This window comes from Sphaeramia orbicularis, chromosome 9 (assembly GCF_902148855.1).
Source record: "Sphaeramia orbicularis chromosome 9, fSphaOr1.1, whole genome shotgun sequence".
NCBI lineage: Eukaryota > Metazoa > Chordata > Actinopteri > Kurtiformes > Apogonidae > Sphaeramia > Sphaeramia orbicularis.
The window spans coordinates 56,715,996-56,728,460 of NC_043965.1; positions in this window are offsets into that span (position 1 = coordinate 56,715,996).

The following is a 12,465-nucleotide window of genomic DNA, read 5'->3' on the forward strand; positions in this document are numbered from 1 at the left end:
GTCCACTTCATGTATGAGCAGAACCAGAACCTGTAGTCCAGTTCACGTCTGAGGAGCAGAACCAGAACCTTTAGTCCAGTTCATGTATGAGCAGAACCAGAACCTGTAGTCCAGTTCACGTCTGAGGAGCAGAACCAGAACCTGTAGTCCAGTTCACGTCTGAGGAGCAGAACCAGAACCTGCAGTCCAGTTCATGTATGAGCAGAACCAGAACCTGTAGTCCAGTTCACGTCTGAGGAGCAGAACCAGAACCTGTAGTCCAGTTCATGTATGAGCAGAACCAGAACCTGTAGTCCAGTTCATGTATGAGCAGAACCAGAACCTGTAGTCCAGTTCACGTCTGAGGAGCAGAACCAGAACCTGTAGTCCAGTTCATGTATGAGGAGCAGAACCAGAACCTGTAGTCCACTTCATGTATGAGCAGAACCAGAACCTGTAGTCCAGTTCACGTCTGAGGAGCAGAACCAGAACCTGTAGTCCAGTTCATGTATGAGCAGAACCAGAACCTGTAGTCCAGTTCACGTCTGAGGAGCAGAACCAGAACCTGTAGTCCAGTTCATGTATGAGCAGAACCAGAACCTGTAGTCCAGTTCACGTCTGAGGAGCAGAACCAGAACCTGTAGTCCAGTTCATGTATGAGGAGCAGAACCAGAACCTGTAGTCCAGTTCACGTCTGAGGAGCAGAACCAGAACCTGTAGTCCAGTTCATGTATGAGCAGAACCAGAACCTGTAGTCCAGTTCATGTATGAGCAGAACCAGAACCTGTAGTCCAGTTCACGTCTGAGGAGCAGAACCAGAACCTGTAGTCCAGTTCATGTATGAGCAGAACCAGAACCTGTAGTCCAGTTCACGTCTGAGGAGCAGAACCAGAACCTGTAGTCCAGTTCATGTATGAGGAGCAGAACCAGAACCTGTAGTCCAGTTCACGTCTGAGGAGCAGAACCAGAACCTGTAGTCCACTTCATGTATGAGGAGCAGAACCAGAACCTGTAGTCCAGTTCACGTCTGAGGAGCAGAACCAGAACCTGTAGTCCAGTTCATGTATGAGGAGCAGAACCAGAACCTGTAGTCCAGTTCATGTATGAGGAGCAGAACCAGAACTTGTAGTCCAGTTCACACATGAGCAGAACCAGAACCTGTAGTCCAGTTCATGTATGAACAGAACCAGAACCTGTAGTCCAGTTCATGTCCGTTCCCAAACTCCGCTCCAGTTCAGTAAAATGACCCAGTTGTGTAAGTGGACAGTTTGTGTTGAACATTTCACTGGTTGTTGACTCCATGTGAATCCATGTTTAATGCAGTGAACCTTCATTCCAGATCCTTCATCTGTGTTTCAAACGGTAGAACCTGTATTTTCCAGGTTCAGGTCTGACTTTAAATGTGATGGATGGTTCTGTTTCATTTCTATAGTTTTACAGATTTAGTCCAGGTTCAACCTAAAGTCACACACATTTACTCAAATGCCTGCATTTAATTTGACTGCAGATTACTGATAAAAGTATTTATACTCTATTCATACTTGGATGCCTTGGAAATGAACAGACAGTGTTAGAGTCGAATTTGTATTAAAAATTGAAACAAAAGGCCAAAAAAAACCAAAAGTGCCTCGAGATTAAAAGGGAAATAAACATGTGTGAAAGGTTCAGGCTTCTGGACCAGACTCTGGACCAGCTGGTCCTGGACCAGGGTGTGGACCAGCTGGTCCAGGACAGCCGGTCTGGATCTCCATGGTCCTGGTCCGTTTTCTCTGTCCTCCATGAACATTCATACAAATGCTTAAATGAATCCCAGAACACATGAGGACAGACTCCTACCAGTGTGGTGCACTGCATGAAAAACCAGATTATCGACCCCGTAAACGCCCGCCAACTTCAAAGATTCCCGGTAATTATCGTGAGTTTACAGAAAAGTTCAGCTGTGCCGGAAACTGCTGCAAACGGAGCCAACGGGGGAGGAGGAGCGGGGCGGATGTGGGGTCGAGCGGGTGCGGGGGTTAACAGCTCGCAGAGGTGTGAACGACCCTCATTTACATTTGAATGTCACTGGTGTCTGCCATGTCCGACCACAGAGACACACATTGGATGTTTTTTTTTCTTTTTATAGCATCCCATTGGATGTTACCACAAAGGACAGCTCACATGTGATTGGTCATCTGTGCAGCATTATAATATGCCCCATCCATTAAAAATATTATTATTATTGTTATTATTATGTTTATTATTCAGATATTTATTTACATATTTATTTATTGTTGCAGGGTAATAATTCACATAATGAAAACATCACCACCAATATCAATTAAGAAAGAACACGACTGCCAAGATCATGTTAAAAAATAAAGACAAGCTTTAATAAAATGTAGAATGCAAAAAGCACATTTACATATTGAAGAAAACAGTGCCAACACTTTCAAATTAAACACACTTAGAATGTCCACAGTCAGTTCAGTCAGATGTGCTGTCCTCACAACATGTGTCTGTGCAGCTACAGACACAAACAACAACACAGTAGAGTCCAAACAAGGCTTTCTGTTCTCAGCTGGAGCTTCTCCTTTACTTGACGTTTTCATTAACGTTTTTGTAACTGCAACATATAAAATACATCCAACTTAAATTACTAACAGACAGTTATTATTAATTACTCTACACACTTAATGCACTCACATCACTAGCTTGAATAGCATAAACATTAGCTTCATTACACGTTCACAGAACAGATTCAATCAACCAGCATCTAGAACCTAATGTTGTTTTCTGATATATACACTTACAAAGAAGAAAATGTTCCAAGGCACACAGTAGTAGAGCACACTTAGCGAACATGAGTTTTTCTGAACTTTAACTGCAGAGAAAAGAACCAACGGAAATATACGGCAAAGATCATCTCTAGTAAAAGAGCGCCCACTCTGTATACAACCTTAGCGCACAGCGAACACAAAGATCCTTAAGGAGAAGACATCTTACTCCTATCAATTCTTAAGCCAACTGCATTTTAACAAATTTTAACTGATTTATCTATTATCAACTTATTGTAACTTATGAAAGTAATTTATACAACGTATGAAATAAGTTTGATCTTTGACCTAAAGAACACATCAGATAAGTGTTGGTGCCATCTTCTCTGAGGGTGGTCCAGTCCAGTCTTCTGTGGTGGTAGAACATGTGTTGGTTCTGCTGTAGTGTGTGTGGTGGTAGAACATGTGTTGGTTCTGCTGTAGTGTCTGTGGTGGTAGAACATGTGTTGGTTCTGCTGGAGTGTCTGCGGTGGTAGAACATGTGTTGGTTCTGCTGTAGTGTCTGTGGTGGTAGAACATGTGTTGGTTCTGCTGTAGTGTCTGTGGTGGTAGAACATGTGTTGGTTCTGCTGTAGTGTCTGTGGTGGTAGAACATGTGTTGGTTCTGCTGTAGTGTCTGTGGTGGTAGAACATGTGTTGGTTCTGCTGTAGTGTGTGTGGTGGTAGAACATGTGTTGGTTCTGCTGTAGTGTGTGTGGTGGTAGAACATGTGTTGGTTCTGCTGTAGTGTGTGTGGTGGTAGAACATGTGTTGGTTCTGCTGTAGTGTGTGTGGTGGTAGAACATGTGTTGGTTCTGCTGTAGTGTGTGTGGTGGTGGAACATGTGTTGGTTCTGCTGTAGTGTCTGTGGTGGTAGAACATGTGTTAGTTCTGCTGTAGTGTCTGTGGTGGTAGAACATGTGTTGGTTCTGCTGTAGTGTCTGTGGTGGTAGAACATATGCTGGTTCTGCTGTAGTGTGTGTTGGAGTGCAGCTCATAGGTTAGAGCTCCAGACTCTGGAAGGATGGAGGCCTTCCAGTCCACCCAGATGTCCCATCAGTGCCATCTTCTCCATCAGACGTCATATCCATTGTGATCCCCTCCATAAATCTCCTCCTTGTTGTCCAGTTCCTCCTCTTTTGCCTCCAGCTGCTGTCCAGACAGAAGTACCATCAGTGCTGCACTGTGAGGCTAACAGTAGTAGAATGTGGTGTTTGTGTCAGATTCAGATTAAACACAGATTCTTCTAAATCTTCCCGTCTTTCTTCTCTGCTGTGGGCTGAAATGTTCATGTCTTCTGCCTGGACTGTTAGATCTGGTTGGCTGTATGTGGAGTTCCATCGGACTGTTCCTTTATATCTTACAGGCCACTGGAATTCAAATATACAAGTTAGGAAGAGTAAAAAAATAGATGCATAGGATTAGAACAATAGAGAAACAAAACACAACAAACTATTAAAGTTCCTTCATCAGCAGGACTCCACTTTCTACTCCATTCCATCCTGGACCTTCAGCTGGAGCTGCCATTAAATGAGCAGTCACTGCTTCACTGTGGGTGAGCTCAGTCTGAAAACAAAATAGAAATAGTTCAGAAAAAGCAGACATTAAAGGCATACATTTACTTCTATAGATGGATCCAAACTCTTTAAAATCTGACCGTTGCTCTGGTTCATACCATCTGTTGTTTCCTTCACTGTTTTGCAGACAGCACACACCTTCCTAAAAAAATACCAGACTAAGTCACTTTGAGGAACAAACCCCTCCAGGTTCAAGCAGGTCAATGTGACACATTCATGACTTTAATCAGTTCCACCAGTCAAACCACACTATCATACACTGTGCAATTAACTAAGAAAGTCACACTAAGATAAAATTCCACCCAAATAGCACACATGTAATAATTAATTGAATATATACTTACCACAATTTTTGGATTGTGCTCCAGCCTTTTTCTGGTTCTTGTCCACAGTCTGGTGGCTCATCCAGTGTCTGCCTGGTTCAAGTCAGTCAGTTGTTGTGTCACCTCCACTGTAAACTGCTGTGTCATGGACGACTCCATTTGCATTTGTATAGCTCACAGCAGGACCATTTACATACGAAAACCTCATATAGCCCAAGGGGCTGGGGAGGGGTTACTGCCAAGGCTCTGTAACCAGAGGGGGGGAATTCACGGCAATTCCCGGCAGTTAGAGAGAATTTTCTGTGGTGACTTCAAATTCCCACCAGTAGGCGTTAATTTCAAGTTCCACAGCAATTTACAGGGACGTTAACTGACGAAAACCCCACTGTTCATGCAGTGGTGGGTCATGTGACCTGTCTGACCTGGGCCGTTAGGGTCTGACCTGGGCCGTTAGGGTTAGGGGTCACATGTCTGACCTGGGCCGTTAGGGGTCACCTGTGTGACCTGGACCGTTAGGGTTAGGGGTCACATGTCTGACCTGGGCCGTTAGGGTTAGGGGTCACCTGTCTGACCTGGGCCGTTAGGGTCAGGGGTCACATGTCTGACCTGGGCCGTTAGGGTCAGGGGTCATATGTCTGACCGGGGCCGTTAGGGGTCACCTGTGTGACCTGGACCGTTAGGGTTAGGGGTCACATGTCTGACCTGGGCCGTTAGGGTTAGGGGTCACCTGTCTGACCTGGGCCGTTAGGGTTAGGGGTCACATGTCTGACCTGGGCCGTTAGGGTTAGGGGTCACATGTCTGACCTGGGCCGTGAGGGTTAGGGGTCACATGTCTGACCTGGACCGTTAGGGTCAGGGGTCACATGTCTGACCTGGGCCGTTAGGGTTAGGGGTCACATGTCTGACCTGGGCCGTTAGGGTCAGGGGTCACATGTCTGACCTGGGCCGTTAGGGTTAGGGGTCACATGTCTGACCTGGGCCGTTAGGGTTAGGGGTCACATGTCTGACCTGGGCCGTTAGGGTCAGGGGTCACATGTCTGACCTGGGCCGTTAGGGGTCACCTGTGTGACCTGGGCCGTTAGGGTTAGGGGTCACCTGTGTGACCTGGACCGTTAGGGTTAGGGGTCACATGTCTGACCTGGGCTGTTAGGGTTAGGGGTCACATGTCTGACCATGGCTGTTAGGGTCAGGGGTCACATGTCTGACCTGAGCCGTTAGGGTTAGGGGTCATATGTCTGACCTGGGCCGTTAGGGGTCACCTGTGTGACCTGGACCGTTAGGGTTAGGGGTCACATGTCTGACCTGGGCCGTTAGGGTTAGGGGTCACATGTGTGACCTGGGCCGTTAGGGTTAGGGGTCACATGTCTGACCTGGGCTGTTAGGGTTAGGGGTCACATGTCTGACCTGGACCGTTAGGGTTAGGGGTCACCTGTGTGACCTGGGCTGTTAGGGTTAGGGGTCACATGTGTGACCTGGACCGTTAGGGTTAGGGGTCACATGTGTGACCTGGGCCATTAGGGTTAGGGGTCACATGTGTGACCTGGGCTGTTAGGGTTAGGGGTCACATGTCTGACCTGGGCCGTTAGGGTTAGGGGTCACATGTCTGACCTGGGCCGTTAGGGTTAGGGGTCACATGTGTGACCTGGGCTGTTAGGGTTAGGGGTCACATGTCTGACCTGGGCTGTTAGGGTTAAGGGTCACATGTCTGACCTGGGCCGTTAGGGTTAGGGGTCATATGTCTGACCTGGGCCGTTAGGGGTCACCTGTGTGACCTGGACCGTTAGGGTTAGGGGTCACATGTCTGACCTGGGCCGTTAGGGTTAGGGGTCACATGTGTGACCTGGGCCGTTAGGGTTAGGGGTCACATGTGTGACCTGGGCCGTTAGGGTTAGGGGTCACATGTCTGACCTGGGCTGTTAGGGTTAGGGGTCACATGTCTGACCTGGACCGTTAGGGTTAGGGGTCACCTGTGTGACCTGGGCTGTTAGGGTTAGGGGTCACATGTCTGACCTGGACCGTTAGGGTTAGGGGTCACATGTGTGACCTGGGCCATTAGGGTTAGGGGTCACATGTGTGACCTGGGCTGTTAGGGTTAGGGGTCACATGTCTGACCTGGGCCGTTAGGGGTCACCTGTGTGACCTGGGCCGTTAGGGTTAGGGGTCACCTGTGTGACCTGGGCTGTTAGGGTTAGGGGTCACATGTCTGACCTGGGCTGTTAGGGTTAAGGGTCACATGTGTGACCTGGGCCGTTAGGGTTAGGGGTCACATGTGTGACCTGGGCTGTTAGGGTTAGGGGTCACATGTCTGACCTGGGCCGTTAGGGTTAGGGGTCACCTGTGTGACCTGGACCGTTAGGGTCAGGGGTCACCTGTCTGACCTGGACCGTTAGGGTTAGGGGTCACATGTGTGACCTGGGCCATTAGGGTTAGGGGTCACCTGTGTGACCTGGACCATTAGGGTCAGGGGTCACATGTGTGACCTGGGCTGTTAGGGTTAGGGGTCACCTGTCTGACCTGGGCCGTTAGGGTTAGGGGTCACATGTCTGACCTGGACCGTTAGGGTTAGGGGTCACATGTGTGACCTGGGCCATTAGGGTTAGGGGTCACCTGTGTGACCTGGACCATTAGGGTCAGGGGTCACATGTGTGACCTGGGCTGTTAGGGTTAGGGGTCACATGTCTGACCTGGACCGTTAGGGTCAGGGGTCACATGTCTGACCTGGGCCGTTAGGGTCAGGGGTCACATGTCTGACCTGGGCCGTTAGGGTTAGGGGTCACATGTCTGACCTGGGCCGTTAGGGGTCACCTGTGTGACCTGGGCCGTTAGGGTTAGGGGTCACCTGTGTGACCTGGACCGTTAGGGTTAGGGGTCATATGTCTGACCTGGGCCGTTAGGGTTAGGGGTCATATGTCTGACCTGGGCCGTTAGGGGTCACCTGTGTGACCTGGACCGTTAGGGTTAGGGGTCACATGTCTGACCATGGCTGTTAGGGTCAGGGGTCACATGTCTGACCTGGGCCGTTAGGGTTAGGGGTCACATGTCTGACCTGGGCCGTTAGGGGTCACCTGTGTGACCTGGACCGTTAGGGTTAGGGGTCACATGTCTGACCTGGGCCGTTAGGGTTAGGGGTCACATGTGTGACCTGGGCCGTTAGGGTTAGGGGTCACATGTCTGACCTGGGCTGTTAGGGTCAGGGGTCACATGTCTGACCTGGGCCGTTAGGGTCAGGGGTCACATGTCTGACCTGGGCCGTTAGGGTTAGGGGTCACATGTCTGACCTGGGCCGTTAGGGTTAGGGGTCACATGTGTGACCTGGACCGTTAGGGTCAGGGGTCACATGTCTGACCTGGGCCGTTAGGGTCAGGGGTCACATGTCTGACCTGGGCTGTTAGGGTTAGGGGTCACATGTCTGACCTGGGCCGTTAGGGGTCACCTGTGTGACCTGGGCTGTTAGGGTTAGGGGTCACCTGTGTGACCTGGGCTGTTAGGGTTAGGGGTCACATGTCTGACCTGGGCTGTTAGGGTTAGGGGTCACATGTCTGACCATGGCTGTTAGGGTCAGGGGTCACATGTCTGACCTGGACCGTTAGGGTTAGGGGTCATATGTCTGACCTGAGCCGTTAGGGGTCACCTGTGTGACCTGGACCGTTAGGGTTAGGGGTCACATGTCTGACCTGGGTCGTTAGGGTTAGGGGTCACATGTCTGACCTGGGCCGTTAGGGTTAGGGGTCACATGTGTGACCTGGGCCGTTAGGGTTAGGGGTCACATGTGTGACCTGGGCCGTTAGGGTTAGGGGTCACATGTCTGACCTGGGCCGTTAGAGTTAGGGGTCACATGTCTGACCTGGGCCGTTAGGGTTAGGGGTCACCTGTGTGACCATGGCTGTTAGGGTTAGGGGTCACATGTCTGACCATGGCTGTTAGGGTTAGGGGTCACATGTCTGACCTGGGCCGTTAGGGTTAGGGGTCACATGTCTGACCTGGGCCGTTAGGGTTAGGGGTCACATGTCTGACCTGGGCCGTTAGGGTTAGGGGTCACATGTGTGACCTGGACCGTTAGGGTCAGGGGTCACATGTCTGACCTGGGCCGTTAGGGTCAGGGGTCACATGTCTGACCTGGGCCGTTAGGGTTAGGGGTCACATGTCTGACCTGGGCCGTTAGGGGTCACCTGTGTGACCTGGGCTGTTAGGGTTAGGGGTCACCTGTGTGACCTGGACCGTTAGGGTTAGGGGTCACATGTCTGACCTGGGCTGTTAGGGTTAGGGGTCACATGTCTGACCATGGCTGTTAGGGTCAGGGGTCACATGTCTGACCTGGACCGTTAGGGTTAGGGGTCATATGTCTGACCTGAGCCGTTAGGGGTCACCTGTGTGACCTGGACCGTTAGGGTTAGGGGTCACATGTCTGACCTGGGTCGTTAGGGTTAGGGGTCACATGTCTGACCTGGGCCGTTAGGGTTAGGGGTCACATGTCTGACCTGGGCCGTTAGGGTTAGGGGTCACATGTGTGACCTGGGCCGTTAGGGTTAGGGGTCACATGTCTGACCTGGGCCGTTAGAGTTAGGGGTCACATGTCTGACCTGGGCCGTTAGGGTTAGGGGTCACATGTCTGACCTGGGCTGTTAGGGTTAGGGGTCACATGTCTGACCTGGGCTGTTAGGGTTAGGGGTCACATGTCTGACCATGGCTGTTAGGGTTAGGGGTCACATGTCTGACCTGGGCCGTTAGGGTTAGGGGTCACATGTCTGACCTGGGCCGTTAGGGTTAGGGGTCACATGTGTGACCTGGGCCGTTAGGGTTAGGGGTCACATGTCTGACCTGGGCCGTTAGGGTTAGGGGTCACATGTCTGACCTGGGCTGTTAGGGTTAGGGGTCACATGTCTGACCTGGGCCGTTAGGGTTAGGGGTCACCTGTGTGACCATGGCTGTTAGGGTTAGGGGTCACATGTCTGACCTGGGCCGTTAGGGTTAGGGGTCACATGTCTGACCTGGGCTGTTAGGGTTAGGGGTCACATGTCTGACCTGGGCCGTTAGGGTTAGGGGTCACATGTCTGACCTGGGCTGTTAGGGTTAGGGGTCACATGTCTGACCTGGGCCGTTAGGGTTAGGGGTCACCTGTGTGACCATGGCTGTTAGGGTTAGGGGTCACATGTCTGACCTGGGCCGTTAGGGTTAGGGGTCACATGTCTGACCTGGGCTGTTAGGGTTAGGGGTCACATGTCTGACCTGGGCCGTTAGGGTTAGGGGTCCCATGTCTGACCTGGGCTGTTAGGGTTAGGGGTCACATGTCTGACCTGGGCCGTTAGGGTTAGGGGTCACATGTCTGACCTGGGCCGTTAGGGTTAGGGGTCACATGTCTGACCTGGGCCGTTAGGGTTAGGGGTCACATGTCTGACCTGGGCTGTTAGGGTTAGGGGTCACATGTCTGACCTGGGCTGTTAGGGTTAGGGGTCACATGTCTGACCATGGCTGTTAGGGTTAGGGGTCACATGTCTGACCTGGGCCGTTAGGGTTAGGGGTCACATGTCTGACCTGGGCCGTTAGGGGTCACATGTCTGACCTGGGCCGTTAGGGTTAGGGGTCACATGTGTGACCTGGGCCGTTAGGGTTAGGGGTCACATGTCTGACCTGGGCCGTTAGGGTTAGGGGTCACATGTCTGACCTGGGCTGTTAGGGTTAGGGGTCACATGTCTGACCTGGGCCGTTAGGGTTAGGGGTCACCTGTGTGACCATGGCTGTTAGGGTTAGGGGTCACATGTCTGACCTGGGCCGTTAGGGTTAGGGGTCACATGTCTGACCTGGGCTGTTAGGGTTAGGGGTCACATGTCTGACCTGGGCCGTTAGGGTCAGGGGTCACATGTCTGACCTGGGTCGTTGTAAACAGTAGATGTTGGACCAGGACACAAACGAGCCGCAGGTTCAGAAAAAGAGGTGAGTCCGTCCGCTCCAGTTCAGGAGGAAATCCCAAACATACAGAATAAACCAGTGTTCAGCTCACGGCGACAACACGAATGTATCCAGTTCTGTGGTTTAGGTTTAGACTGTTGACCAGTTAGCATTAGCATTAGCATTAGTTTAAGCCTTTGTCTAAACAGCTGATGTTCCACTGACTACTGTTACAGCATGGAACCAACTAAACCCTGAATATTTCTGATATTCACACCATCGGTTTGTTCACCGGTCAGATCTACTGCGACCGTTGTGCTCCTTTAGTTTCTTTTAATCCTGCGTTTCTCCTTCTTTTCTCGTATTTCTTTAAGCTTGTGTCTTACATTTGGCTCCGACAGCTTTTACTCGACCCTCGCTCGTTTCGTGTCAGTGATTCAAATTTATTAATCAAAGTTTATTTCTATAGAACTTTACGACAATATAGCGAAGCCCAAAGTGCTTTACATCTAAAGACATGATTAAATTATAAGATAAAAGAACAGGTGAATCAGGTCCAATAAACATGCAGAAAATACAGGACACAACACACAGAGATAAAAGAGAGCACACATTCAAACCTAATAGTGTCTAAAACCTAAGGGTTAAAGCCAGTCTAAACAGGCGAGTCTAAAACCTAAGGGTTAAAGCCGGTCTAAGCAGGCGAGTCTAAAACCTAAGGGTTAAAGCCAGTCTAAGCAGGCGAGTCTAAAACCTAAGGGTTAAAGCCGGTCTAAGCAGGCGAGTCTAAAACCTAAGGGTTAAAGCCAGTCTAAACAGGCGAGTCTAAAACCTAAGGGTTAAAGCCGGTCTAAGCAGGCGAGTCTAAAACCTAAGGGTTAAAGCCAGTCTAAACAGGCGAGTCTAAAACCTAAGGGTTAAAGCCGGTCTAAACAGGCGAGTCTAAAACCTAAGGGTTAAAGCCGGTTTAAACAGGCGGGTCTAAAACCTAAGGGTTAAAGCCGGTCTAAACAGGCGAGTCTAAAACCTAAGGGTTAAAGCCGGTTTAAACAGGCGGGTCTAAAACCTAAGGGTTAAAGCCGGTCTAAACAGGTGAGTCTAAAACCTAAGGGTTAAAGCCGGTCTAAACAGGCGGGTCTAAAACCTAAGGGTTAAAGCCGGTCTAAGCAGGCGAGTCTAAAACCTAAGGGTTAAAGCCGGTCCAAACAGGTGGGTCTAAAACCTGGACTTGAACAGGGGCAGGTCAGTGAGGACTCACAAGTCCACAGGCAACGAATTCAAAGTCCATCTGAATTTCCTCGTCAGCCGTCCATTTGTTGTATCTTCTCTTTGGGTCCACTTTCTGAATTATCCAAATCCAAAGCTTGTGGAAATTAAATGAGTTAAATGTTGGCGGTGAACAGAATGCGTAAATGCTGCCGGTCTAGTCCACCACTCAGCCTTCTCCAGCACACAGCTCTGCCCCTTAAAGTTCCTGGTAATCTGGAAAGTACTACCTCCTACCAGGAACTTCTTCAGGGTAAATTCGGGGCCGGGAGACAGTCATTTACCCGGGTAATTTTCAGTGGAAATGCACCAGGAACTTTGAAAGTTCAGGGTAATGCACAAAGTTCCTGCAAAAGTTCCTGCGGTGGAAAAGGGCCTATTTTCTTTCAGGTTCCACATTCAGCCCGATTTGATCTCAACTGAGCCGGACCAGTCAAATAATAACAGAAGAAGAAAAGCACCAAGACAGATCTGCCCCCCCCCCCCCACCCCCCCGATCACCACCAAAATTTAATCATTTCTTCCTTGTGCCAGTATCAACATTTCCTGAAAATTTCATGAAAATCCATCCATAACTTTTTGAGTTATCTTGCTAACAAACAAACAAACAAACAAACAAACAAACAAACAAACAAACAA